Source organism: Pseudophryne corroboree, unplaced genomic scaffold (genome assembly GCF_028390025.1).
Source record: "Pseudophryne corroboree isolate aPseCor3 unplaced genomic scaffold, aPseCor3.hap2 scaffold_835, whole genome shotgun sequence".
Classification (NCBI taxonomy): domain Eukaryota; kingdom Metazoa; phylum Chordata; class Amphibia; order Anura; family Myobatrachidae; genus Pseudophryne; species Pseudophryne corroboree.
In genome coordinates, this window is record NW_026970414.1 from 26,793 (window position 1) to 38,862 (window position 12,070).

Here is a 12,070-nt window from a genome sequence, read left to right on the forward strand (position 1 = left end):
GTCATCCAGGCAGCATGTCCTTCTCAATGGAATAATCTCTGGTTCCATGGAATCTTCCGCATTGGAATGCTGCGGAACAAAAAGGATTTAAACATTCAGCTTGCTAGCATTCAATGTACCTGCGGTTTGGTTCTAGCACATGGGTCTTCATCCTGTGGCCCTCCAGCTGCTGTGAAACTACACATCCCAGCATGCCCTGCCACAGTTTTGCTATTAAGGTATGCTAAAACTGAGGCAGGGCATGCTGGGATATGTAGTTCCACAGCAGCTGGAGGGTCGCAGGTTGAAGACCCATGTTCTAGCATGCCTGTTCTATGATGCATGTTCCGTGATGTCACAATCAGCTTGGAATGGGGTGTCTAGCATGCATTTGCTGACAGCCACTTGAGGCAGACACACATCAGGAGATGCAGCATATCGGAGGTCTTCGATGCCTTTCCAGCAAATGCACACCACCAGCTGCTGGTCTGGACACAAAACAATGCCCACAATTGAAGGCTCAAAATGCCCAACTACAGGATTAATGTAAGTAGTGAATTTAGGAATGAGTTTAGAAGTAGGAAATTAAGTTAGTTCACAAGTACATTCAAATTCAGATCTAAAGACTAGGTAGGCCTCACGTCCTGGCAGCACCCAGCATTTAAAAATGCCTTGATTATAGGTAGGGAATTAAATGTAGATAAGAAGTAGACACAAAAGAAGACTCCACAGAGCAATTATCAGGTGTCTTTATCAATTTTTGCATTTAAAAAATCAAGCAATTAGGGAACACAATGTTGCGACAATGTAACCCTATTTGCAAAATAGTACTAAATAAGTTTGTCGATGTAAGACATTTGCAAAGGCGCAAACAAAACACGCTGGAAAATGCAACTGAATCTGTTTTTGGAGGTTAGAATAGATGCAGGATCAAGTAGCTCAATGGGTAGGGTGTTTGATTAGAATTTAACAGGTTATAGGTTTGAATCCTGGGTATGATAGTTTGAGGTGTTATTTAATAAAGTATGTTTATATATTAGTCACACATGGCTTACTTGTACAAATGGCATGTCACCAGTTAGTGCTGACTGCTGATATGCCATTTACACAAACATGCCATGTGTGACTGTATATGCATTTAAGGAGGGCACCCCTGCAATACCACAAACCATTGAGTGTCAAGTATACTAGATATATCTTCATATCTCATGTGCTTTCTCTGAGACCAATCTTGTTATGCCCCTTCCCCACAAGGCATGCGCCTTTTGTCCATATTGCAAAAATGGGGGGGAGGGCATATAATTCTCTGTCACAGGGCACCAAAAAGTCTAGTTATGGCTCTGGTATGCATTATGTAATCTGGCAGACCATCTCTCCAACACTGGCTGGTTGGAATAGAAATCCGGTTATCTATGTGAGCAAATGACCATCAACGATTTACTCTCAAACACTAAAAAATTGACAAAAATGGTCCCCTAAACAAATTGGTTAAATTTTGGGTTTAACCAATTTGTGTAATGACCATTTTTGACCACTTTTCTAGTGTTTGGGAGCAAATGGTTAATTGACATTTGCTCCTATACATTACCAGATTTTCATTCCATCCATCCAGACTGGATAGATAGCCTGACAGATAATTGTGTAGTGTACGCCCAGGATAACTGTTAGTCATGCTTTATTTTATGGCGGCACATAAATGGGTGGACAGATCCAGGGCAAGCACTGCCCACTCATGCATAGTTGTCAACTGATGTGAAGTTCCAGGGGGCAATCTCAGTTATAAAGAGAAGTATCTGGAAATTGTCCCTAGTTAAAAAAAAAATAATAATTTTTATCAACTCCATTTATTTAGTATGATATCCCAGGTGATAGGATGCCGGCAGTCAGAACAACATACTTTATTAAATAACACATCTCAAACTACCATACCCAGGATTCAAACCTATAACCTGTTGAATTCTAATCAAACACCCTACCTATTGAGCTATTTGATCCTGCATAAAAATTGTGAACATTATATGAAGCTATTGGTACTTTGCAAAAAAAAAGAATCAGCATTACAACGCAGCAGATCCATGCAGTTTGCAGCCACACACTACATGTATCTGCTCAGCCACAATGCTGATTATTTCTTCACAAAGTACAAGGTGAGCTCCAAACAGAATTCTCAAGCTTAGAATTATACCTTTCTTTGCCAAACCTTGAAGTCGGGCCCCCCACCCTGGGATCCCCCAGAGGGAGGCCTGCACCGTCATGCGGCAGGCTTGTCCGTTTTGGAAGCAGGCTGATGGGCAGCCCAGGATTGCTTCAGTCTGGGCTTGGCAGGTCTGGAAACATGAGCTTGCTTTGGGTATGCCTGACCTTGGGTACGCTTTACCTGGAGGATGAAAGGGCCAAGAAAAGTACTTTTAGCCTTCTGCGTGGTAGGAGTCATACTAGGTAGGCAAGCTGTTTTAGCAGTAGCCAGATCAGCTACAATCTTATTGAGGTCTTCTCCAAAAGGAGATTCAACTGAGGCAGCACAAGGGAACTCTCATCTGGGGACAACAACTGCAGGGAGAACACATATTTTCAGATGAACATGGTAGGGCAGAAGGCTGCCTAATACTGAAGCACCCCCAAACAACAAATCAAATGCAACTTACTTGACAGAGATGTGCCTGAGCAACGGCCCTCCCCAGCCCTATCCCAAATCATACTTATTTTGCATAGGAGATACCATGGTCATGAAGATTGTTCTCCCAGGGTTAGGTTCATTCATTGCATTCTGGGTATGCTGACCCCTGTGATTTCCCCAAATGTGGGAAACTCGACTGCATTATTTGTGGTAGTGGGGGACTGTGTTTGTGCTTTCCTCTGGTCAGCTCTGGTAAAAGTCAGATTTCTTTGTCTCAGATCTTCCTCTAGCCTTGTTCTTCTTTCGAGAGTTCCCTTGTGCTGCCTCAGTTGGATCTCCTTCACTTGACAGGGGGGTGCCCGAGCAGCGACCCTCCCCAGCTCTAGCCCAACTCCTACTTACCTGCCAGGTGAGATACTATGATCATGAAGTTGCTTCTCCCAGGGCAAGGCTCACCCATTGCACTCTGGGTGTGCTGCCCCTGCGATTTCCCCAAATGTGGGAAACTTGACTGCATAATTTGAGTTTTCCCTGGTCGGCTCTCATGTAATTCAGATCTCTTTGTCTCAGGTCTCTCTCCAGCCTAGTTTGCTGTCTGGTTCCACTTCTTTTTTCTTGAGCCCCTCCCTTCTATACCCTTGTGCACTATCCTGACTTCTCCTCCCGTCTGCTTACTTTGTGCCTCCCAATGCACAATGCAAACTACGGGTAGTGCTGCAGGGCCCACACCCTTTTACTTGCTTTACAGAGCAGCTCTGGAGCTGTTACAGTGCCCAGCTGCTGCAAGAAATCAGCTTGAATGCTTCAGGGGCTGGGGAATGGCCAACATGAGCCCCACACCGAAGGAGGGTGGGGGTGCTTAATGCGAACTAGGGGTCATCCAAGCACCACAAAAGGCTTCCATGCCCTGCACGCTCCTTTTCTCTTTTCATATGCAGACGAGGGTTGAAGCCAACTTTGACCCACTGCTTGGATGACATCACCATATTCAAATCCATCTGCTGCAGGCCATCCCCCAGGAATGCTTGCACTAGTTGTTGCATTTGGTTTGTTGTTTGGGGGTGCTTCAGTATTAGGCAGCCTTCTGCCACCCCATGTTCATCTGAAAATATGTGTTCTCCCTGCAGTTGTTGTCCCCAGATGAGAGTTCCCTTGTGCTGCCTCAGTTGAATCTCCTTTACTTGACAGAGATGTGCCTGAGCAGCGGCCCTCCCCAGCCCTATCCCAAATCATACTTATTTTGCATAGGAGATACTATTGTCATGAAGATTGTTCTCCCAGATTTTATTAAGTGATTTTATAAAAAACAGCTAGGAAGCACAATTTAGCAGTGGGTTGCAGAGAAAAAAATAACATTTTAAACCTACCGGTAAATTTTTTTTCTCGTAGTCCGTAGAGGATGATGGGGACTCCGTAAGGACCATGGGGGATAGACGGGCTCCGCAGCAGACATGGGCACTTTAAGAAAGACTTTAGATCTGGGTGTGCACTGGCTCCTCCCTCTATGCCCCTCCTCCATACCTCAGTTAGAGAAACTGTGCCCAGAGGAGACGGACAGTACGAGGAAAGGATTTTTGTTAATCCAAGGTCAAGATTCATACCAGCCACACCAATCACACCGTATAACTTGTGATATACTACCCAGTTAACAGTATGAAAACAACATAGCATCAGTCCAAGACCGATGAAAACTAACATATAACCCTTATGTAAGCAATAACTATATACAAGTCTTGCAGAAGTAGTCCGCACTTGGGACGGGCACCCAGCATCCTCTACGGACTACGAGAAAAAGATTTACCGGTAGGTTTAAAATCTTATTTTCTCTTACGTCCTAAAAGATGCTGGGGACTCCGTAAGGACCATGGGGATTATACCAAAGCTCCCAAACGGGCTCCTGCGGATGACTCTGCAGCACCGATTGAGCAAACAGGAGGTCCTCCTCAGCCAGGGTATCAAACTTATAGAACTTTGCAAAGGTGTTTGAACCCGACCAAGTAGCAGCTCGGCACAGCTGTAGTGCCGAGACCCCCGGGCAGCTGCCCAAGAAGAGCCCACCTTCCTAGTGGAATGGGCCTTGACTGAATTAGGCAACGGCAATCCCGCCATAGAATGCGCCTGCTGAATCGTGTTACAGATCCAGAGAGCAATAGTCTGATTTGAAGCAGGGGTGCCAATCTTGTTGGCTGCATACAGGACAAACAGTGCTTCTGTTTTTCTGACTCTAGCCGTTCTGGCCACGTAAATTTTCAAAGCCCTGACCACATCAAGGGACTCGGAATCCTCCAAGTCACGCGTAGCCACAGGCACCACAATAGGTTGGTTCATATGAAAGGATGAGTCCACTTTTAGCAGGAATTGAGGACGGGTCTGCAATTCCGCTCTATCCATATGGAAAACCAGATAGGGGATTTTATGTGATAAAGCTGCTAATTCCGACACTCGCCTAGCGGAAGCCAAGGCTAATAACATGACCACCTTCCAAGTGAGATATTTAAACTCCACCATTTTAAGTGGTTCAAACCATAACCTTAACACCACGTTAAGGTCCCAAGGGACCACCAGAGGTACAAAAGGAGGCTGAATATGCAGTACTCCCTTCACAAAAGTTTGTACTTACTTCAGGAAGAGAGGCCAATTCCTTTTGAAAGAAAATGGATAAGGCCAAAATCTGAACCCTAATAGAGCCTAATTTTAGGCCCAAATTCACTCCAGTTTGTAGGAAGTGAAGGAAGTGGCCCAGGTGGAATTCTTACGTATGAGCATTCCTGGCCTCACACAAAGAAACATATTTTCGCCATATACAGTGATAATGTTTAGATGTCACGTCCTTCCTAGCCTTTATTAGCGTAGGAATGACCTCATCTGGAATACCCTTTTCCGCTAGGATCCGGCGTTCAACCGCCATGCCGTCAAACGCAGCCGCGGTAAGTCTTGGAACAGACAGGGCCCCTGTTGCAACAGGTCCTGTCTTAGAGGAAGTGGCCACGGATCTTCTGTGAGCATTTCCTGCAGATCTGGATACCAGGTCCTTCGCGGCCAATCTGGAACAATGAGAATTGTTCTTACTCCTCTTTTTCTTACTATTATCAACACCTTGGGTATGAGAGGTAAAGGAGGAAATACATAGACCGACCGGAACACCCACGGTGTCACTAGGGCGTCTACAGCTACTGCCCGAGGGTCTCTTGACCTGTTGCAATACCTCTGTAGCTTTTTGTTGAGGCGGGACGCCATCATGTCTATCTGGAACAGTCCCCACCGACTTGCAATCTGTGCGAAGACTTCCTGATGGAGTCCCCACTCTCCTGGATGTAGGTCGTGTCTGCTGAGGAAGTCTGCATCCCAGTTGTCCACTCCCGGAATGAACACTGCTGACAGTGCGCTTTGATAAAGCTAAATATTTATCTTATTTAAAACCCTTTGTGAGGTCTAAGAACACAGTACGCTATTTGCGTATGGAGTACCGTAAGGGTACGCTCGTTGCGTAACAATCGCTTAGCCGTGGTCGAGACGCTCAAGCGTCACGTTCGCTCACGGCCAAGAGATCACAGGCAGGCATGCTATTGGCTGCTGACTAACGTAATGGTTCGCTATAGCGTAACGGACGCTGTATCGGGAGCGGGCTGCTCGAGCGATACAGACGCTCACGAGAATACGCTGTTGGTATCGGGCACACTTATAGGTGAGCGACTACCGTAATGCTACGCTATCAGCGTAGCGGACGCTCGAGACCACGAGGAGATCACGAGCGGCGCCGACGCTCACAATGTTAAACCTTTATGTCTAAACCACAAACAATGTAATTTGCTGTAAAACCTTAGTGTAGAGATAGGGTGTAAATGCAACACTGTATAACCTTATTAACTCAAAAGCTGTTCGAGCGTCACCGACGCTCTGAGAATACTTAACACTATAAGAAATACACAAATACCGTGCTTAGGGTCCAACGCCTAATATATATATTATGAATGTTATACTTGCAAAAGAATTAATACAATACAAGTCATACACTACAATATAACATAGACTAACTAACCAGGTAACTACACAGTAAATACAATACAAGTACGTTTAAGAGAAAATGAGAGAAAGAGAAGAGAGAGAGAGAAAGATATGGCCCATAATAACAAGAAAAGACAATATGATTACGGAGAAAACTTACGCACAAAGGAAACGATCGCATGCGCCTTTGGACATCCAGCTCCCGATTTTCAGCAATGATAACCGATGAAGAGTGAGTGCTGGATGTGATCGGCCTGTCTATTTATGCCCCACACACAATACAATTCAATGGTCCCTACAATCTCATTGTTCATTGGACACAGGAATTTGTCTTCGCATTATAACAAAAGGTCATAGGTTGATTCATACAGGTGGGCTGTGACTATTTCCAACAGCTCAGGTGGGAGGGAAACTGGGTTTCCCGCCGCATGGATAAGTAAGTGCAAATACAGTAAATGTTCATAAACTTCTTATGTCCATAACTATTCGCACGAGCGATTGATCCGCTTCAAACCAACACCGGAATATTGCTAATTAAATACTCTTCCGATGGATACTAAACACCACTGTATTACTCCTGTCTGACCCTTCGTATCAAACAATGAGGGATCTCTCTGTCCAGGAACATACTACATTAACTAAACTTTCAGAATCTATCAAAGGGACCATAATCTACAAAATGCATTATATGGTGAAAATATGTAACGAAAGAGTCGCCCGCTAGACGCACACAATCTCTACCGTAAATGTGCATACCGTGCGCCTGCGGGTGCCCGCAACAGCGAGTATGCGCACGCACGGTAGAGCGCACGCATGCGCAGCAGGGACACATATGAGGTGCAAATATGGCAGTGTGCATCGTGATATTTTTCTGACTTTGACAGTCCACCCTTTGGCAGTCAACAATAACTGCCACTTCCTAAAACATTTCAAAAAGAGAAAAATATATGTCAGGGGTTAATACATTTACATGGTTGGGTAGGGGAGGAGAGGAGAAGGTAGGAAAAGGGTATGACCTAGTGAGATAGCAGAAGCATGTGTGTATGAATCCATGTTTGGGGGGTCATGTATCATCGTGCCGTACGTGTTTTAAATCAAGCTTTGAGGTATTGCGAAGTATACATTTGAATTCCTTCTTATCCCGTGGTACGGGTCTGTGGATGGGCTGTCAAACTTTACCGAGCTTTTTTCGGATTTTGGTTGTAACAAAAATGGGGAGCACATTTTAGTTGATGATACATGAATGGGGGAATATGTGATTGCTGATATCTGTGCCTGTATTCCCTATACTATGTGTGTAATTACCTGAAGGTTGTAGAGATGAAGAAAATACATAGTTACGGTAAATGCAGTGGTATTCTATGTCAGGTTAATGAACATTCGTCGATTGAGGTCTTGTTTGGTGTCTGTTGAATGCAGTCTTCTTTGTGCTTTTGCCCATAAGGTGCGAGCAAAAAGCTTTGTCAATGTCCATAGATTTACAAAAGTGTTGGGCTAGAGTAATTTTAAAATTTCTAGGGAAACTGGGGATCTATGGCATAGTTCATCAAAAATCTGTGTATAAGGTTGTCAAAACTTCTTCTTTAATCCATCTGTTGTCTGTATATCGGCTCATCAAATTCCTCGTCCAAGTGGGTCTTTTTACCTCAGAGGAAAACGGAAAAACAGGTGAAAGAAACGGACCGTAGAAATCGCATTACAATTTCCTCACTCCTTAAACTCATCACCCTGGTACTTCGTTTGCACTTCGTTAAAGCCTGACCGCATCTAAATATCAAGCCAATCGTTATGATAACACCTAAGATACATAGGAGAAACTTCCCTACATCCATTATAACTCCTTGAGCCCATTCTCCTAAACCGGAGAACCAATTTCGCGGGTTCAACCATGACACCCAACTAGTCAGCTCATTACTCACAGCAGCAAGGGTGAGATTGTGTCTCCTGCGAAATTCCCACTTCAATTGGAGAATATCGTCCATCTTTTGGTCTATGACCTCGACCGGGTCCTCGGTACTATTCGTTATATATGTGCAGCATTTCACGCCGTACTGCGTTGCCAGTGTGACACAATATCCACCTGTTACTGCTGTGAGATAATTGAGAATCATTCTATGCTGAACTAGTTCTGTTTTATAAGCTTGAAGTTCTCTTCCAGTATACCTAAACGTGTCATCATACATTTCTGTGATATTGTCTAACAAATTTGCGAGCGCAGATATGTATTTATAATTCAACACTCCTCTGGCGGTGCGAGTGAGGTCTAACGCAAGTAGAAACTGAATCCCGGTGGATTCATGGATCATGTCAGAGGCCGGGTGCTCTGTTCTTTCTATCAGGTGCCGTTTAACTACGTGCTCGTAATGGGTGTGAGTATAAGGAGTTTGGGCAACACGGTGTATGTCTTTCATTTTGGCATGTGATACAGTCATTACCTCAGGCAATACTTTTCCAATATAACACAATCCTTCAGAGTTTGGGGCAAGCCACTTATACGCCTTCCTCCCGCATATGAAATATGCATCATCGGGGAGAACATATGGGACGGAGTAGGACATAACCATATTACACATTTTCCATGTGAAATCTCCTAACCCTAATTCTCCCATCTGTCTAGTACACGTATCAGCTTGTACGATATGTGCACAGTATCCTGGTGATACCTCTCCAACTCTCGTAATCCTACTTCCTAGGGTATACCTATACCGGAAAGATTTTCCTCTACTGGCTATGTGGCGTATAAGCTCTGTATCTGTCGGCATTCTATCTGCTCTATATGAAAAGGTCATGGTTTGGTTACTCCATGACACTTCCCAATTTCCCGGCTTTCGGGGATTGGAAATGTTAAAACATATGAGGGATCTATCCACATGATATTGGTGGAGCTTCAAACTAGGAGGACTGGAGATATTAAACCTCCTGTCCACCGGTCTCCCACCACTTAGCTCAAGTACCTCCCCTATCGTTAAAGGAAATGGTACTAGTCCTGATTTGCTATGACCTTGAGGTACTTGAGAGCATACCCAACAATCTGTTTGATTTAACACGCTACCCACTAAGGAGTGATAGTCACTCAAGGGATGCCGGTCCATGTGGATATTAAAACTGGATTGGCATTTCTTAATGCACCCATCCTCGACTACGTTGTCACAGAGCCTACAGATACAGTTTTCTTCAGCTAACAATCCTTCACAATTCCTTCTATTGTCAATGCTATCGGATCGTTTTCTGATACTCGCCTTTGCTTGTTGATTATGTTGTTCTCGGAAAACTACGCCTCCATCTCTGTCATCAGAACCCATTCCAGAACCTCTCTCGACCTCCATGGTACTCTCGCCGGAACAGACTGCTCTGGTCAACATCATGGTCAACAGGAAAATCCGGATCACAGTCTCTTGGGGCAAGTCCATCTTATAGGAGGAAACGAAGAAGAATGAGAAGGGGGGGAAAATAATTTGAGGGAGAGGGGATGGGAAGTTGGAGAAAAAGAATAAAAGGGAACAGGGAATCGACAACTGCTTTTGATCTTGTGATTTTCAATGCTCAGGTGCCGCCTCAGTCCTCCTGGAACAGACACTCCAGTGATACAACGTCCTCTACCGTCTGTTCCTTATCACGGGACCTCTCTGGATCAGCAACCTTCTTACAATGGGACGAATGAACCCAAGTCTCTCTCTCGGCAACTTTCAATGCTGTAGTGCTAGTCAATAAGACTTGGTATGGTCCTTCCCATCTGTCAATAAGGCAACCTGAGCGTAGAAAATTTCGTATCATTACATACTCCCCAGGTTCAATGTCATGACAATTACTATCTGGTAAATCAGGAATCACCAACTTCAAATTATTATTTTGATTCCTTAGCTGTTTACTCATATTAACCAGGTACTTTACAGTCACTTCATTGTTACACTTCAAATCATCCTGAGGGTTAATCATAACATGCGGTTGTCGACCAAACAAGATTTCAAAAGGGGACAGATTAAGAGGGGACCTGGGAGTGGTTCTGATGCTGTACAGTACAATGGGTAAAGCTTCTGGCCATGTCAATCCTGTTTCTGCCATAACTTTGCTCAAATTATTTTTAATAGTGCTATTCACTCTTTCCACCTTCGCACTCGCCTGTGGACGGTATGGAGTGTGCAGCTTGCTATCAATTCCCATCAACTTACACATTCCTTGAAAGACATCACCTGTAAAATGGGTACCCCTATCACTTTCGATAATTCTAGGGATACCATATCTACATACAAATTCCTGCACAATTTTCTTAGCAGTAAACATAGCGGTATTTGTGGCCGCCGGGAATGCTTCAACCCAATTTGAGAACACATCTATACAAACAAGTACATATTTCAAATTTCGACAAGGGGGTAATTGAATGAAGTCAATCTGTATTGCCTGGAAAGGACCGCCTGCAGGTGGGATATGAGATGGTTCTGTTGGTATTGCCTTTCCGATATTCTTTCTCAAACAGGTAAGGCATGACATTGCTCTCTTACTTGCATGAGATGAAAATCCTGGGGCGCACCAATATGCTCTTACCAACTTGCACATTCCTTCCTTGCCCAGATGAGTCAGCCCGTGAGCTGCCTCAGCTAAACATGGAAGATATGCTCTGGGGGCCACCGGTTTACCTTGTCCATCCGTCCAGAGTCCTGAGGACTCCTGGCCATATCCCTTCGCCTTCCAGACTGCCTTTTCCTGTGTGGAACACAAATTTTGCATTTCACACAACTTCTGTGTGTTGATGGTATTAAATACCATCAGTTGTGTGGTGTCTGTCTGTCTGGGGGTACCAGCTGCTAACTTAGCTGCTTCGTCTGCTCGGCTGTTACCAAGTGATACTGGGTCCTGGCTATATGTGTGTGCTTTACACTTGATAACAGCCACTCTGTCGGGTTCCTGTATCGCTGTTAGAAGCCTTTTGATGTGAGCTGCATGCGCTACCGGTGTACCAGCTGCCGTCATGAAATTTCTGAGGCGCCATAGGGCTCCGAAATCATGGACTACCCCGAATGCGTATCTAGAGTCGGTGTAGATATTGGCTGATTTGCCCTTAGCCAATTCACATGCTCTGGTTAGGGCGACCAGTTCAGCAACCTGGGCTGAGTGAGGTGGGCCTAGCGGTTCCGCTTCTATGGTGCCTTGGTCATCTACGACTGCGTATCCAGTACACAAGTCTCCCGAGTCTGACTGTCTGTGACAACTACCGTCCGTGTAGAAAGTTAGATCTACATTTTCCAGCGGGTTGTCACTGATGTCAGGCCTTGCGGTAAAATTTTGGGTCAAATATTCCATACAATCATGTGTGTCCTCCTGTGTGTTAAATTCTCCTTCCCCACCACTCTCATCCTCCACCCTTTGTGCCTGTCCAGGCACACCTGGGAGATATGTTGCAGGATTTAATGCACTGCATCTCCTTATGGTGATGTTTACGGGGGCCATTAGTGCCAATTCCCATCTTGTAAA

General features: G+C 44.8%; 2 non-coding genes across 2 annotated transcripts; both read left to right on the top strand.

Moving 5' to 3' along the window:
- Positions 1 to 2,674: 2,674 nt before the first annotated feature.
- Positions 2,675 to 2,838, top strand: LOC135042742 (U1 spliceosomal RNA). The gene has a single exon (XR_010235817.1). It is a non-coding gene; the product is annotated as a U1 spliceosomal RNA (small nuclear RNA).
- Positions 2,839 to 2,990: 152 nt separating this feature from the next.
- On the top strand, positions 2,991 to 3,153 carry LOC135042711 (U1 spliceosomal RNA). Its single transcript, XR_010235794.1, has one exon. It is a non-coding gene; the product is annotated as a U1 spliceosomal RNA (small nuclear RNA).
- Positions 3,154 to 12,070: the final 8,917 nt, after the last annotated feature.